The sequence below is a fragment of the Oncorhynchus mykiss genome, chromosome 28, assembly GCF_057628025.1.
Source record: "Oncorhynchus mykiss isolate SJ-2025 chromosome 28, ASM5762802v1, whole genome shotgun sequence".
Taxonomy (NCBI): Eukaryota; Metazoa; Chordata; class Actinopteri; order Salmoniformes; family Salmonidae; genus Oncorhynchus; species Oncorhynchus mykiss.
The window spans coordinates 29,230,001-29,251,318 of record NC_143049.1 but is presented as its reverse complement, the minus strand read 5'-3'; the positions used below and the strand labels follow the sequence as shown (position 1 = coordinate 29,251,318).

Sequence of the window (21,318 nt, the reverse complement as noted above, 5' to 3'; positions counted from 1 at the left end):
CACAAAAGTTTGAAAGCATATGTTTTCTTGAAGCTTTGCTGTGCCATTTTCCCTACATTTCCACCCACGTGGTCCAGCCCCTTAGCAATTCAAGTTCTAGCCAATGACCTACGGCTACTCGCATTTGAGTGTTCAGCGTTATCCAATGAGGTTGCAGGGCCCAACAGCTTAGTGGTCACAGCAGAAAGAGAGAGAGCAATGAAGTGGTGCACATATCTGCACTTTTGTGACGTAGTATGCAATTTCCGAGGACTACTTTTGGCTCGTGAGTGCTACTTTCAAAACTACTGGAAAAAAACTATACAAAAGTACCGGATAATCTCTTTAACTCCCAGTCTATGTCAGCTATTGTGTTTATTGATTAATTCCAGTTAATAATTTTGGATTGCCAAAGTCCAGGTAGCCTATTCGGCCCAAGTTTGAATAGAACCCAACTTTGATCCCATTCAACTTTGATCCCATTCATATTTTCTCACAAAACAAATGGGCTATAAAAACACAATGTTACCGCTTCCTTTACCCTGGCCAGACAGACAGGGCGCATGGTGGGCTAGGCTATGCAGCTGCTGTTATTAGCCTAAAGTTGATCAGACTGAACAATAGTATTGTTTCCATGCAATGCAGCATGTCAGATGGCTAATGTTAAGGTGTATAGGCTGCTACATTTTTACTTGTGTCTGTCAGGAGTGATGTGTTACCAAGCTTGCTAAATAAATACCGGATGAAAGTGGAGAGGTTGCCTTGAGCTTTATGCTTTGTGCCCGGCCAGCTCAACCTGTGATTTCCGTGAATCTGATTGGTCAAGACATGCAAAGAGCCTGCAGCAGCACGCCGATGTGAAGGACAGAGAAAGTGTCCATGAGTTGACAAATCATGAGGCAAATCAGTTTAAAAAAACAGGACTTTGAACCTGTTTTAAACGCTTTACGCCAAAATATTTTATTAAACTAAATCAAAGGTGCTGTGGCAAATGCCGCCTTGCCACACGTTTCCCTGCTCTCACAAGTCTCGATATATCAGGGGTGTCAAGCTAATTTTCCCTGCGGGCTGCATTCGGTCTTCACCGAGGAACCTAAAAAATAGTTCTCCATCCATCGCTTTTGAAATTTCCGATGCTCCCTGACTATCTATTTCAATGACTGTTAGCAAACTGTGCAGAGTGAAGAGAGCATAAATCTACGTCCATTATCATTTCTGAACAGTTTCCATTTGGTTTCAGTCATTTAAAATGTCGACTGAGATCGTTTTTTTCATGGACATTTTTTTGTTGTTGTTGTTGTTTTTACTCCAACCACGCGCAGGACGGATTGAATGGACTCGGATCCGGTCCACGGTCCCTGAGTTTCACACAATTTCAAGCTCAGAGTATTTAGCGTCATACACTCTGCATCACTTCAAAGATGGGTTACTCTCAGTTGCTGTTGAATGAGGTATCACATCGATCTATTTGCCTTCAGTCCACCAATACTGTTGACCAGGGCCTTGCACAAATCTTTGGAGGGGGAGATGCTGAAAGGGAACCTCCCGAGCTACCTAGCCTACTGCTTACAGAAAGGGGGAAAGGGGAGGGCTATCAGCTGATCAAAGCGAATGTAAATTATGTAACTGTTAGCTATGCTGTAACAATGTAACTAGTCTTTACCTGTGATTAGAGTTCTGCTGCTAATATCTGATTTGTAGGCCTACTAAAAACAGTCCAATTGAACCCTTCACTGTCCCTGACCAGGAGAGACAACATGCAACTCAAAAAGTAGCCAGTAGCCACTACTCATAATATCGCTAGACGTGGTACCTTCTGCTTGTGCAGCACTCGCTTGGGAGCAGAGGAGTGGGGGAGGAGGAATTGTCCAATTGTCCAAAATAAGAAACAAGGTAGTTGTTGATGGACAATTCTTTACTGAACAGGAGCTCAAAATAAAATATATGAATTTCAAAAATGCTACCAATCTGAAAGGGCAAATAGGCAGGTGCTCAGGCACCCCCAGAGGTCTATCTGTGTACGTGCCTGCCGTGGACATGTAGCCACTCCCCTGGGTTGTGTATTAGCCCTGGTCTCCAGAGCGCCTTGGTCTCCCTGATGGGATGTCATCAATGCAAAACTGCAAGGCGGACAAATCAGATCTCCCTCAATTAATACACCATTAGATGCCTCCGATTCAACACTCACTGCGGTGCTGCTCAAATCTAAGTACTCTCTTCCCCACTCGTCCTCCTTTTCCCCTCTCCCTCTCTCTCTCTCTCTCTCTCTCTCTCTCTCTCCCTCTCTTCTCCTCAGAACAAATGACAGTCCTCTGCTCCTAGAAGCCCTATGGTTGGACGTTTTATTGCTCTCTCTCTCTTGCTCTCCTGCTCTCTCTCTCCTGCTCTCCTCCTCTCTCGCTGACTCTCCTTCAGTCTCTCAGTCCCTCTCCATCCGCCCGTGAGTTTCTTTGCCTTGGCGAGTACAACAACGGGCTCCGATCAGTGGCTTTCCTATCTTCCTTTTTTACTTTTTTTTTCTCTCAACGAGTGAGCTGTGCCTGCATTCTCTACCACCTGGAAGAATGCATCTCCAGGACTGGAAGAATTGGCTGGCTGGCTGGTCGGTTGGCTTACTGACTGTTTGACTGAAAGACTCTGTGAGTCTTTGGTACTTTGGGGCTGTGGCGTCCAGAACAGAGGCTGAGGGTGAAGGTATACGGAGGGGGTGGGGGGGGGGGGGGGGGTAAAGGCTGTTTCACTGCACCGGCGACGGCAGTAGCAGCACTATTTTCCTTGTGCTCTCACCTCAGTCCTCCCTGCTCTCACTAGCACAGTAACCCACATTAATCAAGCATTGACCGGGACAGCATGGCAGTGTCGGCAGCAGCTGCAGCCTTAACGATCACAGTCTTGTCCTCGCAGGCGAGGCGAACGTCAGACGACTGACTCCTCGGCTTTGTGCACAGTGGGAGGGAATCTCTCTCTCAGGAGGAACAGGAATTAAACGGTAAGCCTACTTCAGCTGACGGGGGATTCAGCCAGATTCCCCCCTGACTTTCCCTTGTATTCCCTTTGTCGGAATTCTATGATAAATCCTTTTAAGGGGATTTATTTTATTTTTGATATATTTCTGTCAGAGTGAAGCATGATGTATCCATAATGCTGATGTGTGTAATCTTGTCATTGTCGGGGTCCTGTTTGCTGGATTTCTATGGTGGCTCTCCATTAACATATTCATGAGTTTCTTCATTCTGCAATTAAATGGCAATCACTGCTTGACGGGTGAAGCAACCTGTCATGGAGCTTCTGTCATGTCTGTGTGTGTGTGTGTGTGTGTGTGTGTGTGTGTGTGTGTGTGTGTGTGTGTGTGTGTGTGTGTGTGTGTGTGTGTGAGAATTATTCAATGTTTTATTTATTTTTTGTTTTGTTGTCACATACACCGGACAGGTGCAGTTAAAAAGATCTGGAGAAAGACAGAGATCTCTGAATTGACAGCTCTCCTTTTATGTATTTTTCTTCCTTCTCTGTCATTATCTCTCAATTTTCCATCTTTTTGTGGCACCTGTTTCTTTTTATCTCTCTCTTTCTAGTATCCCCCTAGCTGTCTTTGGGTTCTTTATTAGGGTTGCATTTAATACGTAAAATATGATGCCCAAGAAATATATCATAGAATAGTCCCTGAGTCGTAATCCAGGTTGTCTGTTCTGTTGTATTGGAATTCTGTCTTCTCTCTGCCTTCTCTCTGTCTTCTGTCTTCTCTCCACATTCTCTCTATCTTTACTCTGTCTTCTTTCTGTCTTCTGCCTTCTCTCCACATTCTCTCTATCTTTACTCTGTCTTCTCTCTGTCTTCTCTCTGTCTTCTGCCTTCTCTCAACATTCTCTCTATCTTTACTCTGTCTTCTCTCTGTCTTCACTATGTCCCTGCTGTGCCCTGGTAGAGATGTCGATGGCTGGGAGAGACTATAAGGACACAGTTGACACTTAAATCGATTAGCAAAAAATCTTAAACTGATCATAACCCTTAACCCTGACCCTAACCCTTCTAGGTTTTCAAACATTCTGAAATGAAATATGTGTTTGGGCATTAGGCGGGTCATTATAGCCTTTTCTCCTCTACTTAGCTAGGGAGGTTGCAGAGGTGATGCTGAAATCTGCTTCTCCTCTTTCTGCTTTCTGTTTCTCTGTGTTGTCTCACTAGAAAGGCTGTGGTTGGAAGCCATCAACCCTTGTGTGAACACTGCACTGGAGTAGGACAAGTCAGAGAGCAGTATAGGTCTGTGTTAGTAATATATCTTCTTCAGTGTTAGGTGAATTCTGTGAATCAATGTTATGCTTGAGTAGATAGAGCCCACTCAGTTCCCTTGTAAGTTCGCTTTTGGGTTGTTTGAGCAAGATGACCAAAAAGGGTTAATTGAATTAGATGGCCTGTGTGACAGTTTGATGGGGCATCTGTCGCTATCTCAGGTTTTTAATGCTGTCTCTGTGGAAGGTGGCTTCTATATTTGCAGTGTTTCTGTGCTTCTGTGTTCAATGGAGCATAGGACTGAGTTTTATTAGCTATTGCTGCTCTTAGGTAGAAGAACCTAATGATCAATAGACATTTGTATTTATTTATACAGCACAATTGCCAAATGACTTAATGGGAAAGATGTTAATGTTTTTAATGTTTTTAATTTTAAAGCTACAGATTTCTTTTCACTTTAAATCATTATATGAGTGATTTTTTTGTGTGTTTGTATGTGTGTTTGTATGGACTGGTCAGAATCACAGGCAAGGTAATATGAAATAGTGTTAATATGGTGTTTTAGTCAGTTAAGTTCACTCTCCCACAACCATGTCCTGTGGTTTAGTTTTACACATAATGGTAAGGATTTTTTTTCAGAACATACTTAAATATAATATTATTATTTATTCACTCATACATTTTAAAATTGCCAACTCTTTCTCTCTTTTTTCAACAGAGACAAGAGGTGCATGATCATACTACCATTCTCCAATACAATGTGGCAAACATATAACAATACCATAAAATGCATCCCTTTGATCAAGGAAAAAACATCCACCCAGTAATGATCAGTAACAGTAATGATCCTTGTCAAAAACAGAACATTTTTATTAAATCCATAAAAACATGCTGTGCACTGTCAAATCATAGGAGCAGACATAGACTGAGTGAATTCCATTCACACGGTAAATTGTAAAACACACACACGCACACACACACACACACACACACACACACACGCACACACACACACACACACACACACACACACACACACACACACACACACACACACACACACACACACACACACACACACACACACACACACACACACACACAAACACACACACACAGAAAATGAGACCTCTAATAACAGTCATTGTTCCTGTTCCTGACAGCCTTCAATGCAGGGCCTTCGCTTTTTACTCCCTTTTTTTCAAACCATCTGTATTTTGCCTCCCGCTGCTAATGGATTTTCCCTCTATGACTGTCTTTTGTGCAATATGCGTGTGTGTGTGCGTTTGTTTGTGTGTGTGTGTGTGAGTGTGTGTACATGTGTGTGTGTGTGTGTGTGTCTGCGTGAGTGTGTGTGCGTTTGTTCGCGCATGTGTGTGTGTGTCTGCGTGTGTGTGTGTGTATCTGTGCGTGTGCATGTGTGTGTGTGTACTTGAATGTTGTGGGGCTAGAGCACAGTTGACTATGAAAGAAGCTGGAAATCGTGATGTTAAAGGTGGGCTTGGAAGGCCATGGTTTCCATAGCAAACCCACTCTCATTTATCCAGTTTATTTACTTATTTGATTATTCATGTGTTTGTTTATCTAACTAGTATTTTCTTTTTGTTTCAGGGTGCTCATTATGCCTGAATTTGCATCAGTAAAAGCGGATAGCCCACAGTAGAATGCAATGGAATGAAGGGAATTCGGAGGAAAGGCCTGATTGGTGCCTGCAGGTAAGCGCTCCACTAACGAGACACCAACTTTCTAGTTCCCTCTTCCTACACACACACACACACACACACACACACACACACACACACACACACACACACACACACACACACACATACGCACACACACACACACACATACGTGCACACACACACACACACACACACACACACACACACACACACACACACACACACACACACATACACACACACCTCTCCCATCTCAGCACCAGTTCACAAATGCACAGTGTCTTCATTTCTGTTTGCAGAACACATCTGACATGGAGGGGCCCACCTGCCCCATCCCCGGGCAGCATGCCATCTTCAATCAATCACTCAACTCATAGAGAACATGACATCACTCAGGCTCACACTACTATTGAGGACCTCTGAGTTCCCCTGCTACTGTCCCCAATGACTCTTCTCTTCCTACCCCCTCCTTCTCTGTGACTCTCTTCGGTGACGGGTATTCTTGGGTGGATAATACGGATCACGTTGTTATTGCTTAAGAATACGCGTAGTTGAGGAGAGTCCTCTCGACACTGACTTGGAGGAGCTAAAGGAGCTAACGTCCCGCTGCATGAGCCAAAGTAGAGCCAGGATGACTGTCTGGTTTCCATATCCAGGACCATTTATTAAACAATTAGAAAGATTAACATAGCCTAATTACTTTACTGGGCTTTCAGCTCTGCCCAAACCCCGTGGACACTAGCAGCAAAGACAGAAAGACAGAGAGCGCGAGAGAGAGAGGTTATTACGCTTTTACAGTTACCTCTCCCAATATGTTTTTTCGCAGTAGGCTATATCGTATTGTTGTAATTACTGTAATATGATTTGATTACCCATTCTACTGAATGTTGTGTTTTCTGTTGTGTCGACTCTACCAGTCTGATTACTTCATATTTTCTGCAATTAATTAATTTAGGCTTCAGGGTGAAACAGGCTCATTTTCACTTTAGGGAGTTGTATTTTGTACTGCTGCCTTGCCTGGTGCAGTAATGGAGATTTGCTTTGGTCCTACAAATACGCAACATTTAGCTTGTATACATATAGATTTTGTGGGAACACAGTTTCTGGCCTAAGAGCTACTTCCCAGAGATGTCAAGATGACCATGTTGTCTGTGGATACATTATTGAGAGTAAAAGAGAATATATTGGGAGAAGGAGAAACTATGTGAGAGCAACTGAATTTTAACAAAAAATATTTCAATTCTACCTCAGTGCTGTGTATCAATACAACCCTGTAACTCCATCACAGAGAGCTCGTTGTTTGTGATCACAGAGTAAATATCAACAAAATGCAGAGAAACTGTCCTGGCACATGTCATTATTCCACATCCTAGAGCCATGCAGACCCTCCCTCTGAAGATCAATTCTACAAGCCCAGTAAAATCATTCCCCGACTCATTCTCCAATTCGTTTTCATCCAAAACGATTTACACATCGAGAAGAGTCATTGCGCTTGAATGATGTGGGGAAATGTCCCTCTCTTAGCTTACACTGGTGGAAATCAATGAGGTCTGCATTACAGTGTTATTGTGACAGTCAGTTTCTGCTGAATCATGCTGTTGAATTTTTGGCCATTCACCAACTCTTATCAAATTGGCCAAAGAATTTATCTTTGGTTGCATTAGATTATATCAAATTAAATAAATGGAAGAATTGAAGTTGCTCTCAAAATGTCCCTATAATGACATCTCTTGAATCTGCTGTGCATCTAATGTTCCTATCATCTGAGGCTTGACTAAAAAGAGAAGGTCTGCTCTAGCCTCTAATGAATCTATTTGTGCTGGCATAATTGGATCCTACCACTAGGGGAGCCCTGTAGCTGACAGTCAGACAATTAACTCAATGAAGTTGTTTTTTTGTAACTGTTTTATAAGGAGCATTACTTTAGCAGCACTACTTATGTATCTGCACTGTTAGTCAGGCAGTGTGTTTTGCAGTACGAATGGGCTTTTGACAGTATGTTCATTCAGTTTATGACATTTTGAACATCATTTTCTAATCAGACATTTTCGTTAATTGATTCATTGATTGTATCTTTTTTTGTGACATGTTGAAAACCCAGACAATCTGTAAAATCTTATGGATCGAAAACAAAATGACAAACAATAAACAAACCATTTGAAATATGTGACAGCTTATGTGATTTTATCATGTTAATCATGTCCATCTTTTAAAAAAAATCTCTTTAACACCAAACAAATTAGAGGATATTTATTCAATCTTAATTGCAATGCCTTTGGAGTGTACGGCTCAATCTGATCCCTGGACACTTCAATGTTTACTCTTCAATTATTCCATTCCCCTCTAATTGTCTGACTCTGAATGTCCTCTTCTCTCCTCCAGGAGAATAATGTCCTCTCCACAACTAAGCTCCCCTTAATCAATAGACAATTCCTCTCGATTAGCAAGGCAGGATTCCCTCTGCAGTGGTCAGGCAAAGATAAAGACTCGGGCTGTATTTTGTGTGTGTTTACACATCAACTATTGGTCGTAGAACCAGAACCCTAATTTGTCAACTGAGATGTGTTGTCATTTTAAAAAGGTTAGTTAAGCCTAGCTAGCTCGAACAATACATTGCAAATGGAAGAATCCAGAGACGTTCGAACACACAGGCTTTGATAATGACAAAGTGTAACACACCACATTTAAATCATACACCAGATAGATCATCCACTCCTCAAAGATATAGACCTGTCTGTCAGAGAAATCCATTTCAGAGGCAATCTGTACTCAGGGTTTTTGAGATGGCTTGGATTGAGCAGGGAGTGCCACATCCCCCCACTCTTCACTCAGCAGGCTTCTCTTATTCCATCCAAGACACAATTACCCTGCTTTCACATCGCCACGCTGCTTCTCTGCTTCTCTTCAGACCCATTTTGGACAAAGAAAGAAAAGAAAGAAAGGAGAGAGGGAATGAAAACACCTGAAAGTGTTCAAACAATGCAATAATCTCCTGTCTGCCTGTAGTACACTATGGCCTAGCTGGTGGTAATGGTGTGAAAGGTATTTTACAGTACATTCAGAAAGTATTCAGACCCCTTGACTTTTTCCACATTCACATTCTCTTTCATTACAGTTCTACTCTAAAATAGATTAAATTACTATTTTCCCTCATCAGTCTACACATAAAACCCCATAATAGCAAAGCGAAAAACAAGTTTTTTTGTAAATGTATTAAAAATAAAAAACAGAAATACCTTATTTACATAAGTATTCAGACCCTTTGCTATGAGACTCGGAAATTGAGATCAGGTGCATCCTTTTTCCGTTGATCATCCTTGAGATGTTTCTACAACTTGATTGGAGTCCCCTGTGGTAAACTAAATTGATTGGACATGATTTGGAAAGGCCCACACCTGTCTATATAAGGTCCCACAGTGCATTTCAGAGCAAAACCAAGCCATGAGGTCGAAGGAATTGTCCGTAGAGCTCCGAGACAAGATTGTGTCAAGGCACAGATCTGGGGAAGGGTACCAAAACATTTCTGCAGCATTGAAAGTCCCCTAGAACTCAGTGGCCTCCATCATTCTTAAATGGAAGTAGTTTGGAACCACCAAGACTCTTCCTAGAGCTGGCCTCCCGGCCAAACTGAGCAGTCAGGGGAGAAGGGCCTTGGTCAGGGAGGTGATCAAGAACCCAATGGTCACTCTGATAGTGCTCCAGAGTTCCTCTGTGGCGATGGTAGAACCTTCCAGAAGGGCAACCCTCTCTGTAGCACTCCACCAGTCAGGCCTTTATGGTTGAGTGGCCAGACAGAAGCCACTCCTCAGCCACTCTTGGAGTTTGCCAAATGGCACATAAAGACTGTCAGACCATGAGAAACAAGATTCTCTTGTTCAATGAAACCAAGATTGAACTCTTTGGCCTGAATGTCAAGCATCACATCTAGAGGAAACCTTGCACTATCCCTAAGGTGAAGCATGCTGGTGGCAGTATCATGCTGTTTTTCAGTGGCAGGGACTGGGAGACTAGTCAGGATTGAGGGAAAGATGAACGGAGTAAAGTACAGAGAAAATGAAAACCTGCTTCAGAGCACTCAGGACAGCAGACTGGGCCGAAGGTTCACCTTCCAACAGGACAACGACCCTAAGCACACAGCCAAGACAATGCAGGAGTGGCTTCGGGACAAGTCTCTGAATGTCCTTGAGTGGCCCAGCCAGAGCCGGGACTCGATCGAACATCTCTGGAGAGACCTGAAAATAGCTGTGCAGCGACGCTCCCCATCTAACCTGACATGTGTTGAGAGGATCTGCAGAGAACAATGGGAGAAAGTCCCCAAATAACGGTGTGCCAAGATTGTAATGTCATACCCAAGAAGACTAGAGGCTGTAATCGCTGCAAAGAACTGTGTGAAGGGTCTGAATACATATGTAAATGTTATATTTCAGTTTTTTTAACTTTATTTTGCTTTTTCATTATGGGGGTTTGTGTGTACATTGATGAGGGAAAAAAACTATTTAATCAATTTTAGAATAAGGCTGTAACGTAACAAAATGTGGAAAAAGTGAAGGGGTCTGAATACTTCCGAATGCACCGTACCCCCCAAAATGAACAGATGTCTATTTTTTTCCCGGACCTGAGCTTAATGACTTCTGTTTGTTTGTCTGTTTGTCCTCATCTTCCTCCTACTCAAGGGCGTGCTAACCTGATATCTTTGTGGTGATAGTAGGTAGAACATTACAACAGTAGCACAATGTAATACTCCTCCTCTACTCCACCTCTTCAACCTAGCTTCTTTCTTCAACAAACTGAAATTGATTGACATCTATATTCTCTATTCTCCAAACATATTTTTTTTTGTGTGCCTGTGTGAATTTAGAGAACCCTCCGAATATGAATGGCTATCAGTGAATTATGAATCAGTGAATGTGCTATGACTGCAGCAACACTCAACCATAGCTTGCCGCCCTTAATTCAAACCTAACTCCGCTCCTCCCCTAAACCTAACCCCAGTCTAAACCCAACCCTAAACTAGAACACACCATCAATCTACATGCTCTCCATATCCGACTTTCTAAGATTATGACCTGAATTTACACCTAACTCTGATTATCTCGTAAACCTCAGCCTAAACCTGCTGTAAGCCCCACCACCATCACGCCACACGGTCTCTATTTCCCCCTAAAGATTCTGCCATGTCTGAAAACCTTTGCCTCTTTGTTGAAGAGCGCTCTAACAGAAGCTACAATACTGGGCGACGCACGCCGGCTGCAGAGATCCACAGTTAGATGAGCTTCACGCACCACTGCTACCACACTGACAGCTCCATGCCAGTGGTACTCTGCAGTTCTGCGGCCCCTAAATGAGCTCGTCATCTCTCTCCAACCAGCGGGTGAGGAGGCCAGAGATGATCTGCTATAGTATTGGATATCTATCACTACTGTATAGTCTACACAACACAAGCCATGTGCCTGGTTCACACTAAAGGTCTTGGCTGAACCGTACTGTGCTGGCTTAGATATTTTATTTTCACATTGTCCATTCCGGTTTCAGCAGCTATGGTGGATGTGCAACCAGGTCAGCCCAGTACAGCTCGGGCTTGGCTCAGCTCGGTTTTGGCACAGGAGTGTGAAAAGGCTCTTGGATTCCTACATAAAATGGATGATCAGTTGGACTGCACTGAGATCACAGGCGGCTGGTGGCACCTTAATTGGGAAGGACAGGCTCATGGTAATGGCTGAAACAGAATAAATGGAATGGAAACAAACATATCAAACACATGGTTTCCACGTGTTCGATAGCATTCCATTCACTCCATTCCAGCCATTACTATGAGCCGTCCTCCCCTCACCAGCCTCCTATGACTGTGATAGTTGGCTGGTCGGTACATGATCTGGGTTCTGCCACAATCCAAGTTAGGTTGAAAGTGTTATTCAGATAGCTAAAAAAGCAGTCAAGCTGGGCTGGCGTTGGAATAGTTCCTTTATTCTTCTCAATGTTCCATTTATCCTTTTTTTAATCTCATAAATACAAAAAAATATTTGGGATGTTGTTCCAATCTACAGAGCAGAAAAACAAGTAGCACATGATAAGGAATTCAATGGCCATGGCCACCACACGAATGCCACGGCAGATCCGCAAACTGAGGTTCAGATCTGGCCAAGGGTAAAGCAATGGCGGACCAGAGTACTTAGGCATGCCACCCCCCTCTTTCTCTCTCTTTCTCTCTCTCTCTCCTCTGATTGGTTTGTGTATCAGCCCTGACCTTTTGAAACATAATCATCTCCTGGAGGCTGCACACAGACCCTTGTTTACTCCATCATCTGGTCTCCTCTCTCCCTCTCCATCTCTCCATCTCTCCCTCTCCAACTCTCCGTATCTTTAATTATTCTGCGATAATTAGTCCGGCAGGGCATTTTCATTTGCATTGATATAGCTGCACACCGGCAGCAAAATCGTTTTTAATTGTATCTTTTTAAAGAACACTTGGGTAGTGTTCACACGTCACTAAGTAGCTACTGGGTATCGTTTTAGTGGTGGGTGTGTGTTAAAGAACGTGTGTGTGTGTTTAACTGAGTCGGGGCCACCGGTCTGTTGGAATGAGAGCTCTGAGAGAAATGGGGTGCTTCGGAGAGTAGAAATGCTTCATCTGCCTGAGAGGTCTGAAGTATTTTCACTATCCTCTTCCTGAGCTGACAACCCAAAGCTTTGTGACATGGTCACAGACACCTTCAGCTTGCTTTATGCTTTTTCAGCTTGGTGTTATTGGAGGCGTTTTACAGAGATGTTGCGTTTCTCTACACACTTCAACCTGAATATGTCCAGCCCTGTGGGTTCTGTGCTTCTCAGCAGCCTGACCTGTGTAAAAAGAAAAATAAATCCTGTTTCTCTTTTCTTAGATATTAAAGGGGTGTTTGATAGTCAACGTGTATTGTTGTTATGTTTATTGCTTTCCCACAATGCATAAATATTTGAGCATATTCTTTGGAAATGACTTGTATTTCTTTGTAAACTACCTGCATGGCCAGCAGATATTTTGGTGGTATACAACACGCTGCAACTCGTTGCCTTCTGACGGGAAGCGTGAAAATAAACAGACAGAGCGATGCTCTCCCAGAGTGCTTTGTTTTATTTAGGAAAAGATTGACACGCTCGCAGGAATTCTAAATCAACAGTTGCCAGATTTGTGTGCACTAAACTGACACATTGACACACATAGCAGTGAATCTTTCTGTTTAACAAATGGCTTGGCAAACCGGGCCCATCTCAGAGATCAAAGAAAGAGTACTTTCTTCTGCAGTTTTTTTACATCACAGAAACACTTCTGCACTCTGCAAGTGAGAGCTTTTGGATAGCGTTCGGTTGGCAGAACAGATTGTTTTATTTGAAGCCTATGTATTGGCTTGGTCATGGTTTGGGAAATTATTGTCTTTGCTAATCCTACAGAAGGTCTTTATGTAAAACATGTTCTTGCCAGGACCTATTGGATTACAGAGAACATTTATTGTGTAATGTATTGTACATTTCATACTGGCTTCCAGTATCAGTGATTGAACTCAACCAATGCTAGCCAATGCTAAATGAGAATATAATGTAATGCTCCTCACAGCTGGTGCCTCTAGGTCACATATGACTAATTGAATTGAGTGACAGGCACTGAATCCTTGAGTTCCTATAGAAAACAAAACAGAACAGTAGCAATGCAATGTGAAAAGGGTCAGAGGGCTATACTAACAGCTTGATGGTGGTGAACCCAACTCCCTCTCTGTGACACCTCCATCGCTCTTTGGCCTGGATGGTGCTCCAGCAGATTCAGAAGGATTGTGTCTATGCCACCCCTTACCATCTGCCACCTGCTAGGTAAATGTGTCCCCCATGCCCCCCATGTGCCCTCCTGGCTGGCATCAGTGTTAAGGTCAGAGAGGGTTCATCCACAATGCCTCTGATGGTGCTACTGATGCCACTTTCTCCACAGTTCTGATGACCTTTCTGAGGCTTTTGTAGCCAATCATCCGCCTGGGGAGAACGGTGATCCAACTGAATGGCGAGGTTGGTCAAGACAGTGGGACGCCAGAGGGCCCTGGGTCTCCTGTTTTCTGGCAGGAGTTCAGAAGGGTGCTAGCCACTCTTTCAGCACAGACTAACACCTTGGTATGTCACGTTGTTGTGACTTTTTTACACTCTACCTCCTGAGGCCATGGACACCAGACCCTGAGTAGTGTAGCTTCAGACCAGATCCAGGGACAAGGAGTAAGACTGAGAACACCTTGTCACATAGGCTTAAAGTCAGATGGGGTTAGTCTCTTAACTCTACAGTAGGAACCAGGGCTGATCTTCTCCAGGCAGAGGAGACAACTCATATAAGGAGTGGGAGGAGTCTGAGATTGACCCTTGCAAAGCTACAGGCAACCTAGTGGTCAGCTAAAACGGGGGCCTTTCAAATCCTGTATAGAGGTGGCTGGTGAAAGCTGTCCAACACCTTGTTCTATTCCCCCCTTTTAGTCTATAAATCCCTTCAACCAGCGGTCCAAACAGCCACGAGATGAATCAAAGGTGTAGTGGTGGACCTGGCCCTTTCATCTACTCCCTCCATCCTTCCAGACTACCCACACAAGTCTCTTCTAATCCTCTCCTTCCCTCAGTCAGCCACAGCGGTAGAGGCACAGGCAAGCAGACAGAGAGTGTTTAATCCCAATGCTTTCTGACAGCGCTCCGGTCCCCCACGTGGAGATAAAAGGTGAAAGAGAGGATCCCTGCCGAGTCAATCTGACCCAAAGCTGTGTTTATACCAGAGATGATAGACAGACCTTTCTGTACTGAGATATATTGAAGGATATACAGGTGCCAGAGGTTGAGCAACTAAATTTGGCCTTCGTATTTCATTTAAGTGTGTCAACTGTGACGTTGATGCCTTTCATTGTGAGTGAACCACCAGTATATGTATGGCCCATGACAAGGTCATTAGTTAGTTTAAAAGATTATGCACTCCAACTTAGGACCCTCGTCTTGACAATCAAATTCCATATAATGTAAAGGACAGACACATATCTTGGATATAAGTTTTGATGTTCATTCAAATCAATCGATAGGCTGCCTTCAGTCAGTGATCTCTCTGTAAAAACTGCAGACTATTTTGGATCACGTTCAAGAGGTGTGGAGAGCTCAAACTGGACCTGTGAGATCTAAGGCAGGCTTTTAAGGACTTAACTCTTTAGTGCAATCATTTATCTTGTTTAATTTTGCGGAGGATTTGCTTTGGTCTGAAGTTGTTTAGAGGTGGATTGGTAAACTGACCAGGTGCTCCAAAATTCTCCACCTTATAAAGCCAGTGTGTCAGCTTCATGTTTTACATTTATGTCATTTAGCAAACGCTCTTAACCAGAGCAATTTACAGAAGGATTTAGGGTAAAGTACCTTGCTAAAGGGCACATCGACAGATTTTTCACCTAGTCAGCTTGGGGATTCAAACCTGGTATGTCTATTGATGAATTCAAATTATTTTAAGCAAAGCCTTAAGTTACATGATTGCAGTGACTTACGCCGTTATTTCATCATGGTTTGAGGCTTCCTCGAATCCTGTTAGTATTGGATGTCTGCTTGCAGATACAAAAGCAGAGGTGCCAGGCGGCATTTTAAACCAACAGTTAGAATGCTGAAATGAACAGGAGACTGAATTTCAAGCCTGACATTTATTCATGTTCAAACCTTAATCCAACCACGAAGAATGTGGGATGAGTACATGTTTTTGCCACAAGACCACATTCAGTACCCCTCAATGTCAATGCAAGCAGGACACCTACTAAGCAAGGCACAAAAAAGGACACATTACATATGTCCTTTCCTCTCTTGGCTATGAAAGTTGACATATGTGGATTGTAAAATGTTATTAACGATTTCTTCAAAGACAGTACCATTAAAAACAGTCAGACAAACAGGTGGAAGCATTTGATGACATCAAATCACAGGAAGCACCAGTCAACAGTATAGCTACAGCTGTATGGTGTGTGTTTCTATCACACAGTTTTCAACACAACTGCTGTCTTCTTCCATTTGAACCCCTTTTCTTGTTGGATGAAAGCATGGTGGGAGGTGAGGCGTGGGATGCTGGATCACACACTAACTCTCTAACTGCCAAACAGTCATGGTGAATAGTGGAAAATCTCTATGGGGGATGTATATTACAGTACAGTGTAACCCAATGCAAATAGTCAACACAGTCATATGGGAGGACAGTAAAATGCCCTTCAAATGATATGCTATTGGGCTTCTAATGGTTTGGCATTTTACACCCCAAAAGGACTATCACTACTGTAGAGAGTTAAAAATACAATTTCTGCCCACACATGATCATTTGAATTCCTGATTACTAGCATTTGCATGACACCTGTGCCATTGTTTTCTATTGAGATGGACTTTTTATGAATGTTGTGGTAACCTTTCATTTTACAGCCTGATAGTTACTATGTATTTACTAGGTAAATACATAGTAACTCAAAACAAACTACATAGTAACAATTTGGTTTAATGTATAGTAACAAATGTTAGTCCCAAAGGTAAGTTACTATGTAATACCTAATAAACACCCATGAACATACATGGTCATTTATAATGTATTACCACATAATGACCCAAAAAAGTCCTTTAAGTCATCCTCTTGTGTTGATATTCTCCCGTTGTTTCTATGTACTTGACCTTTAGTTAACATGTATGTTCCCAGTATCAGGGCTGTAAAATGAAGTGGTGTCTGCTTCCACATAGATACAGTGTAGTGACTTGTGAGGTACCACTGCATTGGACTACTCCATCCCATGAAGACAACAGCAAATCTATCCGTTATTTTATCCTGTTGTTACATGGTACCACCTTCATACTTAATCTTGGCGCACCGATCCCTTTAGCGGGATCATTTTCGTCAACATCCGCTGAATTGTAGTGCGCCAAATTCAAATTTAATTGCTAAAAATATTTAATTTTCATGAAATCACAAGTGCAATATACCAAAACACAGCTTAGCTTGTTGTTAATCCACCTGGCATGTCAGATTTCAAAAAAGCTTTACAGCGAAAGCAAACCAAGCGTTTATGTTAGGACAGCTCTCTCAGCAGACAAAACATTACAAACAGCTAGCAGCAAAGTAGATTGGTCACAAAAGTCAGAAAAGCAATAAAGTTAATTGCTTACCTTTGATGATCGTCGGATGTTTGCACTCACGAGTCTCCCAGTTACACAATAAATGTTTGTTTTGTTCGATAAAGATTATTTTTATATCCAAAAACCTCCATTTGGTTCGCTCGTTTTGTTGAGTAATCAACAGGCTCGTGCAGGTCACGACGGGCAGACGAAAATTCCAAATAGTATCCGTAGAAACATGTCAAACGTTCAATCCTCAGGTTGTTTTTACAATAAATATAATAATAATATTTCAACAAGGCGGTAGCCTTTTCAATAGGAGAGAGAGAGAAAAGGTCTGCTCCAAACTGCTTGTGCATGCAAAACTCTGGGGACACGCAGCTATCCACTGACGCGATGTGATCATTCTCGCTAATTTTTCAGAATAAAAGCCTGAAACTATGTCTAAAAACTGTTCACACCTTGTGGAAGCTATAGCGAAAGGAATCTGGTTGATATCCCTTTACATGGAGGACAGGCTTGCAATGGAACAGAGAGGTTTCAAAATAACAGCATTTCCTGGTTGGATTTTCCTCAGGTTTTCGCCTGCAATATCCGTTCTGTTATACTCACAGACAAAATGTTGACCGTTTTGTAAACTTTAGAGTGTTTTCTTTCCTAATCTGCCAATTATATGCATATTCTAGCTTCTGGGCCTGAGAAATAGGCAGTTTCATTTGGGTACGTTTTTCATCCAAACATCAAAATACTGCCCCCTAGTCCCAAGAGTTAAGCATGTATAAGAGTCCAAAACGTGTACACGTACGCACAGCACTGTTCTACACTGAGCAAAAATATAAACGTAACATGTAAAGTGTTGGTTCCATGTTTCATGAGCTGAAATAAAAGATCCCATAAATGTTCCATACACATAAAAAGTTAACTTCTCTCGAATGATGTGCACACATTTGTTTATATCCCTGTTGGTGAGGTACCATTGCATTGGTCTACTCCATTGAAGACAACTGCAAATCTGTCTGTGATCTTAAAATGTTATTGCATGGTACCACCGTCACACTGACAAGGAAGGTAGGAGGTAAGAAGGCTGTAAAATGAACACAAATTAACACGCAATACCACATAATGACAGAGCAAAAACCGTTTTTTTTTTATTTGTGTTAATTTATAAAAATTTTAAAACTGAAATATCACATTTACATAAGTCTTCAGACCCTTTACTCAGTACTTCGTTGAAGCAACTTTGTCAGGGATTATACCATTGAGACTTCTTGGGTATAACGCTACAAGCTTGGCACACCTGCATTTGGGGAGTTTCTCCCACTTTTCTCTGCAGATCCTCTCAACCTCTGTCAGGTTGGATGGGGAGCGTTGCACCACAGATATTTTCAGGTCTCTCCAGAGATTTTCGATTGTGTTCAAGTCCAGGCTCTCAGAGACTTAAGAGACTTGCCTCGAAGCCACTCCTGCATTGTCTTGGCTGTGTGCTTAGGGTTGTTGTCCTGTTGGAAGGTGAACCGTAACCCCAGTCTGAGTTCCTGAGTGCCCTGGAGCAGGTTTTCATCAAAGATCTTTCTGTACTTTGCTGTGTTCATCTTTGCCTCGATCCTGACTAGTCTCCCAATCACTGCCGCTGAAAAACATCCCCACAGCTTGATGCTTCCACCACCATGCCTCACCGTAGGGATGGTGCCAGATTTCCTCCAGATGTGATGCTTGGCATTCAGGCCAAATAGTTAATTCTTGGTTTCATTAGACCAGAGAATCTTGTTTCTCATGGTCTGAGAGTCTTTAGGTGCCTTTTGACAAACTCCAAGTGGGCTGTCATGTTGCTTTTACTGAGGAGTGGCTTCAGTCTGGCCACTATACGATAAAGGTCTTGTTGGTGGAGTGCTGCAGAGATGGTTGTCCAACTGGAAGGTTCTCCCATCTCCACAGAGGAACTCTAGAACTCTGTCAGCGTGACCATCGTGTTCTTGGTGACCTCCCTTACCAAGGCCCTTGATTTCTCAGTTTGGCCAGCCGGCCAGCTCTAGGAAGCGTCTTATTGGTTGCAACTTCTTCCAAGATGGAGGACATTGTGTTTTTGGGGACCTTCAATGCTACAGAAATGTTTTGGTTCCCTTCCCCAGATCTGTGCCTCAACACAATCCTCTCTCGGAGCTCTACGGACAATTCCTTCGACCTCATGGCTTGGTTTTTGCTCTGACATGCACTGTCAACTGTGGGACATTATATAGACAGGTGTGTGCCTTTCCAAATCATGTCCAATTAATTGAATTTACCACAGGTGCACTCCAATCAAGTTGTAGAAACATCTCAAGCGATGATCAATGAAACAGGATGCACCTGAGCTCAATTTCAAGTCTCATAGCAAAGGGTCTGAATACTTATATAAATAAGGTATTTCAATTTTACATTTTTAATAATATTTAATCCATTTTAGAATAAGGCTGTAACGTAAGAAAATGTGGAACAGTCAAGGGGTCTGAATACTTTCCGAATGCACTTCATACCTACTGTCACATTCTGACCTTAGTTCTTTTGTTATGTCTTTGTTTTAGTATGGTCAGGGCGTGAGTTGGGTGGGTTGTCTTTGTCAGTTTTTCTATGATTTGCTAGTTCTGTGTTTGGCCTGGTATGGTTCTCAATCAGAGGCAGCTGTCAATCGTTGTCCCTGATTGAGAACCATATTATGGGAGCCTGTTTTCTATTGGGTTTCGTGGGTGATTATTTTCTGTTTTCTGTTTTGTGTCTACACCAGACAGGACTGTTTCGTTTCGTTCATTCTTCGTTGTTATTTTGTTTAGTGTTCTTATGATAATAAATGATCAATATGGACACTCACCACGCTGCAAATTGGTCCGATCTCTCTTACTCCTCATCAGAAGAAGAGGACGAGCGTTACACCTACTTTTTTATCTACCTGGAAACAGACACCACTTCATTTTACAGACCTGTTACTACATACATACCTAGCAACTACAGGAATATTACTTGGTATATTTATGTCTACGCAATAATTTGAGTAAATCAGAAAGAGGGGCAATTGACCTGCAAGTATCTGTATGATCTATATCTATATGATATTATAAATGGCTTAAATTTACAGCCCTCTTACCTCCTACTTACCCTGTCAGTGTGACAGTGGTACCATGCAACAACATTTTAAGATCACAGACAGATTTGCAGTTTTCTTCACTGGATGGAGTAGACCAATGCAATGGTACCTCACAAGTAACTACATTGTATCTACGTGGAAGCAGATACAACTTTATTTTACAGCCCTGTTACTGCGAACATGCATGTTATCTAAAGATAAGGTACATAGAAACAACAGGAGAGAATATCAACACAAGAGGATGACTTAAGAGATTTATTTGGGAAATATGTGTTAATACATTATAAATGACCATGTATGTGTAATGGACATCACGCGGATTGCTTAACGATTACCACTTCCTCCTCCTCAGATGAGGCTCAAACCCAGGATATCTTCTTTGCTAGCACACGTGACCGCCCTGCCGAAGCATATTAACAGTCGTGCCACATGAAAGCTAGCAATTCACTGGCGCAAGTGGGGATACTTCATAGTTGAGGCGGAACTTCGTATTTACTTAGTAATAGCTGTTACTTACTTGTACTTACCTTCACACTTACCTATATTATTACTAAATATGTATGTAGTACTTGCTTGGTTCCTAGTAAGTAGGTTTAAGACTAAATTGTTACTGCGTATTTACCAAGTAAATACATAGTATTTAACCACCTTGTCACGACTTCTTCCGAAGTCGGCTCCTCTCCTTGTCTGGGCGGCGTTCGGCGGTCGACGTCACCGGCTTTCTAGCCATCGCCACTCCATTTTTCAAGTATCCATTTGTTTTGTCTTGTTCCCTTCACACCTGGTTTTCATTCCCAAATCAATCTACATGTATTTATTCCTCTGTTCCCCATCATGTCTTTGTGTAAGATTGTTTGTGTTACGTGTGCATTGTTGACGCGCCAGACTGGCTTGTTTTTTCCGTGTTATTTTTCACGAAGATGTTTATTGTTGAACATAATTCTTGTGACTGTTTTGCGCATTTTGCACTTTTGGTGCACCTGTTCACAAATCTCTGCTCTCCTGCACCTGACTTCACTACCAGTACGCACACATCTGACACATCTGTAAAATTAAGGTTGACCAATGTTATGAATGTTAACTAAGAAAGTTTTCAGTTTAAAACAGTTGTGTGTATTGGTTCAATAATAATCCGAAATGCACTCTCTGATCAGTGTGATGTCTTACACTTTTGAGCTGTCAGCAGGAGGAACTTAGCTA

The 21,318-nt window shown here is 42.4% G+C and overlaps 1 long non-coding RNA gene across 1 annotated transcript; it reads left to right on the top strand.

Moving 5' to 3' along the window:
- Window positions 1-1,141: 1,141 nt before the first annotated feature.
- On the top strand, window positions 1,142-8,058 carry LOC110508849 (uncharacterized). The gene is made up of 3 exons (XR_005040275.2): window positions 1,142-2,968; window positions 5,818-5,921; window positions 6,191-8,058. It is a non-coding gene; the product is annotated as an uncharacterized LOC110508849 (long non-coding RNA).
- Window positions 8,059-21,318: the final 13,260 nt, after the last annotated feature.